The 13,092-nt window shown below is 35.1% G+C and overlaps 1 protein-coding gene across 1 annotated transcript in view; it reads right to left on the bottom strand.

Moving 5' to 3' along the window:
- The window catches only part of LOC128247863 (uncharacterized), a 58,283-nt gene extending 55,509 nt beyond the window's left edge, over window positions 1-2,774 (bottom strand). The window contains exon 1 of the mRNA XM_052968044.1: window positions 2,665-2,774. The gene's annotated coding sequence lies outside the window, so the exon portion shown is untranslated. The remainder of the gene's footprint in view (window positions 1-2,664) is intronic.
- Between the last annotated feature and the right edge of the window lie 10,318 nt (window positions 2,775-13,092).

Here is a 13,092-nt window from a genome sequence, read left to right as displayed (position 1 = left end):
GATGATGAAGGGGGAAGGAGAAGGTTGGTAGGAGCGAAGAGAAGAGAGGAGAGTAGGAGTGAAGAGAGGTAGGAGTCGGAGCAAGAGAGGAGAGGTGGGTGGGAGGGCGATAGAGGCCATGTGATGCAAAGGAGCAAAGAGAGAAGATTAATCCCTGTTCACGGCGCAAATGGGAGTCTAGATGGCCCCTGTGCAAGGACAATCTGAACACGGATATATACTAGCAGAAGTGGTGAGAGAGAACATTGTAAACAATGAATGAAATAAACATGAAATGAAAATATCGTATAAATAAAAGGGCATTACTACAGATGTATATGCCCCCGACTTTGTCGCCTCACGACAGCCAGTAAATGGATACTTTTTTACAAAATTTTCTACACATACCGCTTAGATATTATGGCATTGAGTATATAGGGATTTATGAGAAAGAATTTTTACGAGGGCGTGGATAGAGGAGTTTTGGAAAATTCACATAATCTGACTTTTTTCCATCATAACTTTCAGGAAGATGGGTATTTTTTAATGAAAATTTATACAAATACCTTTCAAGTAGCATAGATTACGATTATAAAGAAATTTGTGGGGAAAATTTTTTAAGGGATTTTCCTCATCTTTTTTTAAAACTACAACCTTCAAAATGATGGGTGGGGCATCTTTGTATGAAAAAAGTTTTGTAAGTTCTTTTTATTTTTTTACACCCTGTCCTTCATCATCCCGCAAGACCATGGAAGAGCATTTTTGGTAAAAATTGTTAATATTTTCAGAGAGAAAAGTGAGTGATTTAAGGGCGATTTGGCTGTTGCTTCTAGCATATCCAAAGACAACCCTCTTCGTTTCTTTATCTCTCTTGCATGTATTGATGTCTTTCAGTATTTTCCCCCATAAATACATCTATATGCTATAAAAAAGAAAATTTGAGGAATTATGAATTTTTCGCAGCCCAACTCCCTGCTCTCAGTTGGTTTTGTTTAGAAATTAAAATATTGGAGAGCCTGAAAAGGTCATTGCTGGCATTTATCCACAGAGATTTTTAAAAATTACGGAGATGTACTTGCATAGTAAGTGATTTGATCTGAGAACGTGTGCTGAAACAAAAACAATTGCAGCGTACATGTCTGTAAGCCATTTAAGAACACACAGAAGCCGTTAGTTTCACAGCACTGCTTAAATACAGATATCCCGATGCATCTACGTAACGATATGAAGGGGAGGGTTAGTTTTAGAATTAGTTTTTAGGGTTAAGGTTAGGGCTAGTTTTAGGGTTAGGGTTAGGGTGTCATTACACATCCACAAAGCGTACATTTAAAATGTTTTGTGCATAACACCTGTATTTAAGTAGTACCATTAAGGGACCTCTGTATTTAAGTATTACTAGTTTCACTTCAACATTAAAATTTCATTTGTGTCAAAATATTTTCTTCGCTTTGAAACCACGACTTGTTCAATGGCAAAACTTCGCAAAAGCAATGCAGCACGAAATTTTGTCAGTGAACAGCAAACATACACACACACACACACACACACACACACATTCATAGCCTTTCATTTGTGTGTATGTGTATCTATGTATGTATGTGAGCGTGTCACTGTTGAAGTTGCTCGTGCAGCTTGCTTGTGTATACATTGGCTTAGTGGTACAGAGTATTTGGAAACTGTGAATAAGGTGCAAGTTTCAAGTACCTGTCGGTAACTTTTTTCTCTTCATCTTCTAATAGTTATTACCCAACTTTTTAGGCTCTTCTCACATCTGTCTCACATTCAAAAATTATACGGGTATTTTTTAAATTTTCATTCAATAAATAATAAATTAGGTTAACATTAATAGAATAATAAATAATAAATTACATATACATTAATAGAACAAACTGTCAGTTTTCCAAATAGTAAATGAAAACTTAAAAGAGAAAGTGAGAGACTTTGCAAATGAGAATGGAACACTGCGCAATGAATGCAACGAATATTTAAATTTGTGAACTGGATGCAGTGAATGCAATGAATATTTAAGTTTGCAAGAAATTGGAATTATAAAAATTCAAGAAACTTGAGAAATTGAAATTATTGGAAATTTCTTGGAACATAAATTTATGAAAATATTTCCAGATGGTCAACTTTTTAATAATTGCTTTCTTTTAGTACTTTTAGTAATTGTTACATACCTAATTAATAAGCAGCTTTCTCCATTATAGTGTATATATATATGTCCTGCCCGCCTATGCTCTGGTGTTTACTGAATTTTTTTCTGGAGAACATTATTTTTCTTTGTGGTTGGGTCGTTGATAACCTCTTTCTAGCATATTGGGAGTCCACCTAGTGGTCATCCCTTCTTATACGCATGTAATACAATTTTTCTGAAGTATCAGATTTTTATATGTTAGACCACTGGTTTTAAATTGAAATTAATATTCAATTTATCACCCTCAGTATGTATATATATATATGTGTGTGTGTATGTATGTATGTATGCATGTCTATATGTATGTGTATATATATAAATACTTACATGTGTAATGTGTGCATTTTTGTGAGGTGGTTAAATAGACCGAAAACTTCCAACTTTAAATAGAATACAAATTTAAACTTTCGTAGTTGGATAGTAGAAATTACAAAGTTATACTTTGTTGGATTTAAGCTTCACATGAATAGTAAACAATATTTACTTACCAACAGCAAGTCTTACATTTACATCATATGGTGTAAAAGCAGATGTAAAACGGATCTAAAACTAAACCAAGCCTGTTCAGGATATCAGAATGTGTTTCTTTGCTTACTTTTAGGACAACTAATTGTTTTACATGTATTATCTACTTCTCCCTCTTGCCTCACTCAAAAATGTTCACTGTTCTACAACTGTCTAACCAATTAAATTATGCAGATAATTAAGCTGCAAGCAATTCAAATTTGAATGTCCATTTAGACTCTTCTACTTTCACTTCTTTCATTTCTTTCTTGTAATTTATTCTCCTATCTTTCTCACACTGTTTTCACTTCCATTCTATAGTATAAAGAATGAAAGAATTGTGAATGAAAGAATTTATTGTAGGAAGGTGGAGAGAGAGAGAGAGAGAGAGAGAGAGAGAGAGAGAGAGAGAGAGAGCGTTTCTCTGTCTCTCTTTTTTCTGTCTTTATTTTTGGCTCTCTAATTTCGTTTTTTGTTCTTTCTTACTCTTTTCCATTTTTTCAGTTTGCTGCAAAGGAGATACATGACTACCCCAACTGGAAAGAGAGTGAAGATGGCAGTGATAAGATGTCAGGGCATACCTTCAAGGCACAAGGAAGTGAATCAAAGAGAGACTAGGAACAAGGGAGCAGGAAGGGTGGATGGGTAAGTTCACAAGAGCATGAAAGAGAAGGACAGATGGTTGGAAATGGGGAGAAAGGTGAATGTAGTGGATGGTGAACATGGATGAAAGCAATCAATGGTGAATTTCAGTCTGGGAAAGGAAAAGTGTGTACCATCATAGAAATCAGCTGTTCTGCTGATGTGAATATCTCTTTGAAAATGAAAGTGAAAGAAGATAAGTATGAAAACTGCTTCAAAACTTACAGCTTCTATATCCAGATTACGAATTTACATTTGTACCAATAATAATTGGAGCACTTGGTTTTGTAAGTAAATGCCTAACTCTCAGTCTAGATAAGCATGGATTTTCAGAAAAAGAAATGAACCGACTGATTTACACATTTCAAAAACAATCTGTTAAACTATGCAATTTTTTCTCAGGTTTAAAATGTGACATTGTTTTCATTATCTACATTCCAAAGATGGAGCTTTGTATATTTGTTAGAAACCAGCTCCTTTTTCAGAGGAAGAATTTAAAAACAGGACAGACAGACATGTATGTATGCATGCATATATACATACATACATACACACAGACACACACACACATACATACATGCATGCATACATACATACATACATATATACACACATACACACACACATACATACATACATACATACATACATACATACATACATACATACATACATCTCCAGCTGGCTATATGACACAAATTGTGTCCTTATATTTTCGGACAAGGACATTTAGCACCCCAACTCAGCTTAAAACAATATCTGTGTATCATGATTTCTGAGTCATTTCCCTTCATCAGCACAGAATAATTGTTTGGCTAGAGGTAGCATTGCCAAATTCCTGTTTGAAATATATAGTTTCCAAAGTGACAACTAATCATTGATCTATAAAATAGAAAATTACTATTTAAATCTCTCAACAAGAGATATTCTGCAACAGTACTCTAGAGTAAAGATTATTTGCCAACATAATATGGCAGTCCTGGTTTAGGACAAATGTTGCTGTAATTTAGCCCCAGGAGACATTGTCTCCAGCTGGCTATTCAACATGATCTGTGTCCTTATATTGTTTTGAACTGAGTGGGGGTACTAAATGCTCTAGTTTGAAAATATAAGGACACAGATCATATCATATAGCCAGCTGGAGACAATGTCTCCTAGGGCTAAATTACAGTAACATTCATCCTAAACCAGGATGCCATATTATGTTAGTAAATAATCTTTACTTTAATTCTAATAGTGCTTAAAGAAATTTGGGGAGAATATCCATAAGGTGTAAAGATCTCTTATTTTGGAAAATTATTATTTGTTTATATGCCTTCTCAACAACTGTAATACAGCACCTTTTATATACTAAAAAGTTAAAGAAAGGCAAAACAAGTGAAAAAACACCATTGCGCATTTAGGAAGACTGAAAAAGGGTGGTTGATTTACAGAGAACTATCAGTTACAGAGCATTGTGTATCACAGGCAATCAAATAACCACACTTACATTGCGCAAAGAATGAAAAATAAAATAGAAGCAATGCTTGGAGATAATAAAAAGAGAGAACATTTGTATACAAATTAATCACTCTCAAACAGGAGTTAAGAACTATCAGTGAAAAATTCTGGCATTAGTAAAAAGCAGTTGAAAAAAAATAACTAATGAGAAATTTGATTGAAACCAGTTAGCAGTTTGAGAGGACAACGAATGCCACAGAGCTACTTTCTTGTGAAAATGAGTCATTCTGGAAAAAACCTGGTGTCAGGTAAAGGAGCTTAATCAGAGTGTAAAGTGAGGCAAATATTGTTCCTAAGGCATACAGCATCAAAAATAAAACTTTTGATGATGTTATTCCAAAACTTCAGGATAGGAAATTATCAGGAAAAGACCTGATTACCAGAGACTGATACAAAAAAACTGAACTTTTATCAGAATTTTATTGACATTTACTTGTAAGCTCTCAGTGGAGATATAAACAAACCAACCTGGTTGGTACTGGCAGAAACAAAACTGGTATTCCAAAACAATATTATGCACATGATAAAAACTACTAGCTAATTACATACTAGAATTCTGTGTATAAAATCTTTATAGCCAGTTTGAACTTATTCTTCCAAGACATTCTGTTAGTTATAATATCATCACAGCTGAACCAGCAGCTGAGAAGAAATGAATTTCAGGGTGTATTGAACAGCTTTTGGTTAACAAAATCATGATGTCAAATGCATGATAGCATTGGAGGAACCTTGTTATAGTCTGGCTAGATTACCGGAAGCATTCAGTTCTGTTCTCCACTCATGGATGCTAGAATCTCTTCAACTTGCTAATATTCCAGATACATTCAGAAGGCTATAAAGAATCTAACTTTGTTCTGGATCAAAATTCTGAAGTTAAATACAAGAAGTAGCCTTCTTGTCACTGAGATATCATCATCATCATCATCATCATCATCGTCGTCGTCATCTAACGTCCACTTTCCATGCTGGCATGGGTTGGACGGTTTGACTCAGGACTGGTGAGCCAGAAGGCTGCACCAGGATCAATCTGATCTGGCAAAGTTTCTATAGCTGGATACCCTTCCTAATGCCAACCACTCCGAGAGTGTAGTGGAGGCTTTTATGTGCCACCGGCACGAGGGCCAATCAGGCAGTTCTGGCAACGACCACGCTCAAAAGATGTTTTTTATGTGCTACCTGCATGGGAGCCAGTCTGGCAGCACTGGCAATGTTTGGATATGCTTTTAACATTCCACTGGCACAAGTGCCAATCAGGCAGTACTGTCATCGGCCATGTCAGTGATTTTGATTTTGATTTCACTTGCTTCAATAGGTCTTCGCAAGCAAAGCTTATTGTCCAATGAATGAGCGGTACTCATAAGTGGGCTGGCTACACCCCATGCTCAGATATGCTTTTAATGTTCCACTGGCATGAGTGCCAATCAGGCGGTACTGTCATCAGCTGTGTCAGCGATTTTGATTTTGTATATTTCAAGATTACAGTCTATCTATGATATTGTTTATGTTGTCAATAATCAACTTGTCATTTTTCTTAAGGAAATTTGATGGTTATGCAATTGGCTCACAGGAAAATAGAAACACCAATCTCATAATTTGCTTTTTTTTTTTTGTATGATCTGATAGAATATGCCAAGAATATTAATGGTATGAAGAAATGCCTGAGTCTGGTTATGACATTCTTGCAAAAGATATGGCGGTAGAGTTTGGCAAGGATAAATGTTTTTACATGATTGCAATAGAAGCTCATCTAGCAACATTTCTACCAATGACCTGTCTATTTTACTTGTGTCAGATGAAGAATGTTACAGGCACTTAAGGATGGATGAAAATATTCTCTGTGATAGACCTTCTAACAAGAAATGTGTAATCTGGAAATATTAATCCAGTGTAAAGAAAATATTATCCTCAGCATTTTATTTGTACAATAAATCATCACTCAAAATATGTTAACTGTACCAATACTCATACCAACATTTGAATTACTTAAATAAGATCTGGATTATTGGCGTTAAAACCAAAAAATCATTTGTACAAGAATTGCTAATCTATATAAAAACTAATGTAGATTGCATTTACTTACAATAAAAACAAGGCAGCAGAGGCTTAGCATCAGTTTAAATGACCTTTGAATTTCACACCATACTCCTTCATCAGCTTCTACTGACCACCAAATGTTGAAATTTAGCTATGGGTCATGGCTGCATATATGAGGCAGATAACATTGTTGTAGTGAAAATGGTACCCCCTTCCCACATGTCTGATTTCCTCTATCTACTTTGTTATAGGCACTATTATGTTCTTATCACCACTACCATGTTGTGACAGGTTCCACATCATCTATTTTTGACTTGTCTATCGTGCTATAGCTGATAGCTCTACAATGACTTCCAATGTCTACCTTGATGGTGACTTGAACTCATATATTATCACCTAACTGACACTGACTCCAACTGCAAACTCATACAATGACTCTACTACTACTACTGACATCCTACAAAGGCTGATACCTGACTATATAACAAAGTAGATAGAGGATACCAGACATTATAAGCACTTTGTAACAGTGGCGATGAGAATATAAACACTTTGTAACAGTTCATGTGGACAATGTTGAAAAAAATTTTTCATGCAGAGGAATTTTTTTAAAAAATACATGTGAAGAAATTAACAACTCAACAGAAGAGTAACAAATGTTTTGTTGTACACATTTTACGAAAAATCCATAAAACCATGAAAAACTCATTAGTGGGTTTAGTTGAGTTGCAAAAATAGCAACAACTCAAAGAACAACTACAAATGCTACAACTAAAGAAGCTGTTAAGAAAACCTGAAAATACGTTTTCACCAGACCATGTGGCAAATTCAGTAAATGAATTTAAATATGACCCAGAAGAAGAGGTCACCTTCAAGGCATATTACCAAAGATTTGAACAAATTTCCAAAAAAGAATGCCAGGATTAGATTGATGAAATGAAACCGCATCTAATTCTAAGAAAACTGCTGACTACAGAGCATGAAAAATACTGTAACTTTATATTGCCTAAAAAAGTTTCTGACATAAATTTCATGGACACAATTAACCTTTTATGTAGGATGTTTAGTGAAAAAATCATCATTGTTCAACACACTGAGAAAAGCGATGACAAAGATTTACCACATATGCAGGTAGAGTGAACTGAAAGTGTGAGAGACTTAAACTGGATAAGCTAACTCCAGATTCATTCACGTACCTGATTTTTGTTCAAGGACTTTCTGCCAAAAACGATGCAGAAGTCAGATGAAAATCCTTTCAAAGCTGGTAATGAACCTGGATATAACTCTCCAGAAACTCTCAGAAGATTGCAATATGTTATTAAAAGTAAGACACAACACAGAAGAAATCCAGCACAAAGAATGTTTACAGATAAAACCAGTACAAAAGAGTTGGAAGACGGATCAAGTGTTTCACAAAAAACACAATATATATCAAAAGATAAATCCATGTATGGCATATGGTGGTAGGCACCTGAGAAAAGAGTGCTCATTCAAAAATGCGAAGTATTTTCATTGCAGGAATACAGGATGCATTAAATTGTATTGCAGAACAAAGATGACACAAAATTGGGAAAAACGAGAAAAGATAAATAGTTTGTCATCAGAGAAAAAAGTCCTTACAACAAACAGAAAATTCATCAAAGTGAGAATTGTCAAACTGCAATTAGGCACGGGGAGTGACATCATTATCATAAATGAAGAAATATGGAGGCAAATTGGTGAGCTGAAATTACTTAAATCAAATAAAGTAGCATATGGTGTAACTGGAAAGAAATTATATTTCATGGGTGAATGTATTTGCAATGTAATTTTTCAAGGTGAAATGAAAAGGACTATCAGTCATGTGTTGAAAAAAAACACTAAACCTATTGGTACAGAATGTATGGAGTTATTAAAAATGTGGGCTACCCCCATTAGTGGGCTCTGTGAAAAGTATTTGGCACAGTCAAAAATTCGCATGAAGTTGAACAACTGAGACAAAAATTTTTTTAATTTTTTCCAAATGTTTTTGGGAAAGATTAGGTTGTTGCACTAAAACAAAAGTGAGAGTTGCAGTAAAAGAAAAGGCAGCACCCATTTTTAGGCCCAAACAGAATGTGCAATTTGCAGTTTTAGACCACATACATAAAAGCTGGAAAGACTAGAAAGTCTGGATATAATTGAAAAAGTTGACCATTCAAACTGGGCAGCTCCAATGGTTTATGTAAAGAAAAAAATAATACACTAAGAGTGTGTGAGGCCAAATGGTTTTGGTTAGAAAAATGCCAGAAGGCATTTGAGGAGTTAAATGCATTTTAACTTCAGATTTGTCACTTACACACTTTGATCCAGAGTTGGAAACGATACTGGCAACAGATGCTAGTAAGTATGTGGTAGGTGCCATACTCCTACACAAATGTGAAGATGGCAGCCAAAAGGCCATAGCTCATGTGTCAAGGACACTATTGCCAGTGGAAAAAATTATAACCAAATTGAAAAGAGGCATTGGCGATTATAACTAGCAAAAAAAAGTTCTACAGGTTTATACATGGTAGACAGTTTAGACTACAAACAGACCATCGCCCGTTGCTAACAATTTATGGATCCAAGAAAGGAATGCCAGTATATACAGCAAACAGGTTGCTGTAATGGCGTACCATATTACCAAGCTACAACTATGCAATGGAATGTTTACCTTTCAAAAAGTTAGGACATGCTGACAACCTGTCTAGGTTAATACTCAGAAATGGCGAACCATTTGAGGACACAGTAATAGCGGCCCTAAGAGCTGAAGGGGAAATCAAACACAAAATGTGGAACATTGTACGAGAGTTACCAATAACTCTGGAGGAGATAAAGCAACACACGTCAAAAGGTAAGTTCATTAATAAAACAGTGGAAGAAAAGTTAAAAACAGAGAGTTCCTGCAAATAAACAAGGAAAAGAAAAAATATTAAGTTGAAAAAAAACACTAAAAAGGGGGAGGGGTGAATAAAGTGAAATAAAATTACTTGTTTTCCCCAAAAAAATAAACTAAAAGGGGAGATGTAGTGAAAATGGTACACCACTTCCCACATGACAAGTGGTATGAATGAGCCACTATAAAGTCAGGCATCAGCCTTTGTAGGAGGTCAGTAGTAGCAGAGTCGTTGTACAAGTTCTCAGTTGGAGCCAGTGTCAGTTACATGATATATACGAGTTCAAGTCACTGTCAAGGTAGAAGTTGCAAATCATTGTTTTGTGGAGCTATCAGCTAGAGCATGATAGATGAGTCAAAGATAGATGTAGAAACTGTCACAACATAATAGTGGTAATAAGAACATAATGGCACCTATAACAACATAACAAAGTAGACAGAGGATATTATGCATAATAAACACACTGTAACAATGGCGATGAGGATATAAACACTTTGTAACAATCATAAGGGTTTAAAAGTAGCTCTTCAGAAATCATTTCCTGACTTATGATCAAGGATATACAACCAGAGAAGTTGCACAACTCTGCTTCAACATCAGAAGAGAAGTTGTATACATATCACAAAAGGCCATACATGGCTATATGTCAAGAAATTTTCCAAGTGACAGCGACACTGACATCTAGGGTAGTCTATGCTAGACTAACAACAAGATATTAACCCTTACTTTAAAGGATATGTTTTTGCAATACTAGAACAAGAAATAACAACTATCTGATGCACAAAAGGGATATAGATACAAGTAAACCAACCAGATACAGCAAGTGATGCAGACTCTCTGGAATTAACAGAGGATATCATTCACATCGTAATTAATTGTCTGAGAAATGTAATGAAGATATTACCTCTCTAGGAAATGTAATATTATTATTATTGTACAAAATTAAAACATATCCAGAGAAAGGATACAAATATAAGAAGCTACTGAGATGAGGGAAACATGCATACAATACCTACATACATAGCTTAAACATACTATGAATGAATGTTGTTATAGAGACTAACAAAATGTGGGCCTAACAGACGTAATGATCTGAAACATCATTATTATTTAACTTCCATTCTCCGTGCTAGCATGAGTTGGATAGTTTGACAAGAGCTGGCAAGCCAAAAGGCTACACCAGGGACCAGCTGTCTGTTTTGGCAAGATTTCTATAGCTGGATGTCCTTCCTAATGCCAACCACATGTACTTGGTGATTTTCATAAGGTACTGACATGGGTGCTTTTACATGACTGGGCCAGAGGTGCATTTTACATGGTGTTGGCATGAGTGCTTTTTATAAGGTGTTGGTACAGGGGAGATCAAGAAAAGAAATTTGGCACAGTTCGTTGAAATCAGTTACACAGAAGTTGTTAACATTCATATTAAAAGTGTGAAAAAGAACATGTCTATGTTGAGAAATCTCCAGTTTGTCCATCTAGATTATGGTTTTATATTTCTACATACAATTTCCTTCATAGCAATTCCCTTGCACTAATCTTAAAGGACTGAGTTTCACAAAATCATCAAGAGATTACAACTACAAGTCATCAAAGACACTATCAAAATATGTAAACCATTCAAATCTTTTAGCAGGTAATGAATGCATTTACATATATGTACATGCTTATACGTACACTTGTGAACAGGTGCATGCATAAATACATGCATTCATCCATCCATCTATATGCATGCACACATGCATACATACATGAATGCAATACCTAATACATTGCTTAAAACCTATGTATGTCACACTATAACCAGAAGGCAGACTATTTTCTGGTTGAGCACCTTATATTCTTATCTATTCTTTGTAAATGTTATTATTTCTGTCTTTGTGTTTATATTTTTTAAAGCCTGGTACTTATTCTATCAGTCTCTTTTGCTGAACCACTAAGTTAAGGAGACATAAACAAACCAACATTGGCTGTCAAGTGGTGGTAGGGACAGACACACCAACACAAAGATACATATGCATAGGTATATACATATATGTACAATGGGCTTCTTTCAGTTTCCATCAACCAAATCCACTCAGAAGGCTTTGCCTGGGGCCATAGTAGAAGACACTTGCTCAACATGCCATGCAGTGGGACTGAACCATGTGGTTGAGAAGTAAGCTTCTCACCACACAGCCATGCCTGCACCTTACATACCATTCTTATTTTTGAAACATTTTTCTTTTTGAACATCTGTGCTTATTTAAAAAATAAGTACAAAATTTTAAACAGTGTATATATATGAGTGTTAAATAATGGTTTTGTTTGAATACTTCTTTCCATTTAAATGTAAAAGCTTCTCTCATTTGTAAAATGATGCTTTACTTCAGGATCTGTATCCTGGGTTTTGTGCTTTGGAAAGCAGCTGGCAATGAGAGATTATCACTCAGTTTGCCTATCCTACTTCATCCTGTTATTACAAGGCATTAGACACATTTAGATCCAAATGTACTTGACTGTTTATATTATAAATAAAGCTTAAAAATTAATGGAGATTTATCATGTAAAAATTTGTTGTTTTTTTTGTGTGTGTGTGTGTATGTTTTTCTTTAAATTTTCTTTCTAATGTTCCTTCAAGTTTACTTGTTTTTAGAGGAGCCAATTTGGAAGAATTATTGGAGCAACCATTTTCAAAGTTTGATATTCTTCCTATTGCTAATGTTTTGTAAGAGTGTAGTAGCTGAGTGGTTAGGAGTTAATAGGGTTACCAAACCAAGATAACAAACATATATAGCAATTACTCCAACATAAAATTATTAGTAACTGAGAAAGTAAATTAATTTGTACCCTAAATAAACCAATACATGGGGAGGTGGGAGTCTCATCACGAATAAGGAAGGACAGAAAGAATGCTCCTTTCCAGATCAGGACAGAAATGAAGAGAGAACAGCAAAATCAAGGAAGAAAAAATGTAAATAGAGACTGTGAATTACATTAAATTTAAGATTTGAAAGTGTAAGTGTTAAGTATAGAAGTACACAAAATAGTAAGATGAATTAAATGATGTGAAAAATGAAATCAAAACAAACTTCTCTCATCGTAGTTTTCAACAAGTACACAGAAAAAAAATCAGTGAGGGTAACCATTTGAGGAGCCATGAGGTCAGGGAGCATATATATGTATGTATGTATATATATGTGTGTGTATATATATATATATATATATATATAGGCGTAGGAGTGGCTGTGTGGTAAGTAGCTTGCTTACCAACCACATGGTCCCGGGTTCAGTCCCACTGCGTGGCATCTTGGGCAAGTGTCTTCTACTATAGCCTCGGGCCGACCGAAGCCTTGTGAG

This window comes from Octopus bimaculoides, chromosome 5, assembly GCF_001194135.2.
Source record: "Octopus bimaculoides isolate UCB-OBI-ISO-001 chromosome 5, ASM119413v2, whole genome shotgun sequence".
NCBI classification, from domain to species: Eukaryota; Metazoa; Mollusca; class Cephalopoda; order Octopoda; family Octopodidae; genus Octopus; species Octopus bimaculoides.
Note: the sequence above shows the minus strand (reverse complement) of the source record. Positions and strands in the feature narration are given on the sequence as shown.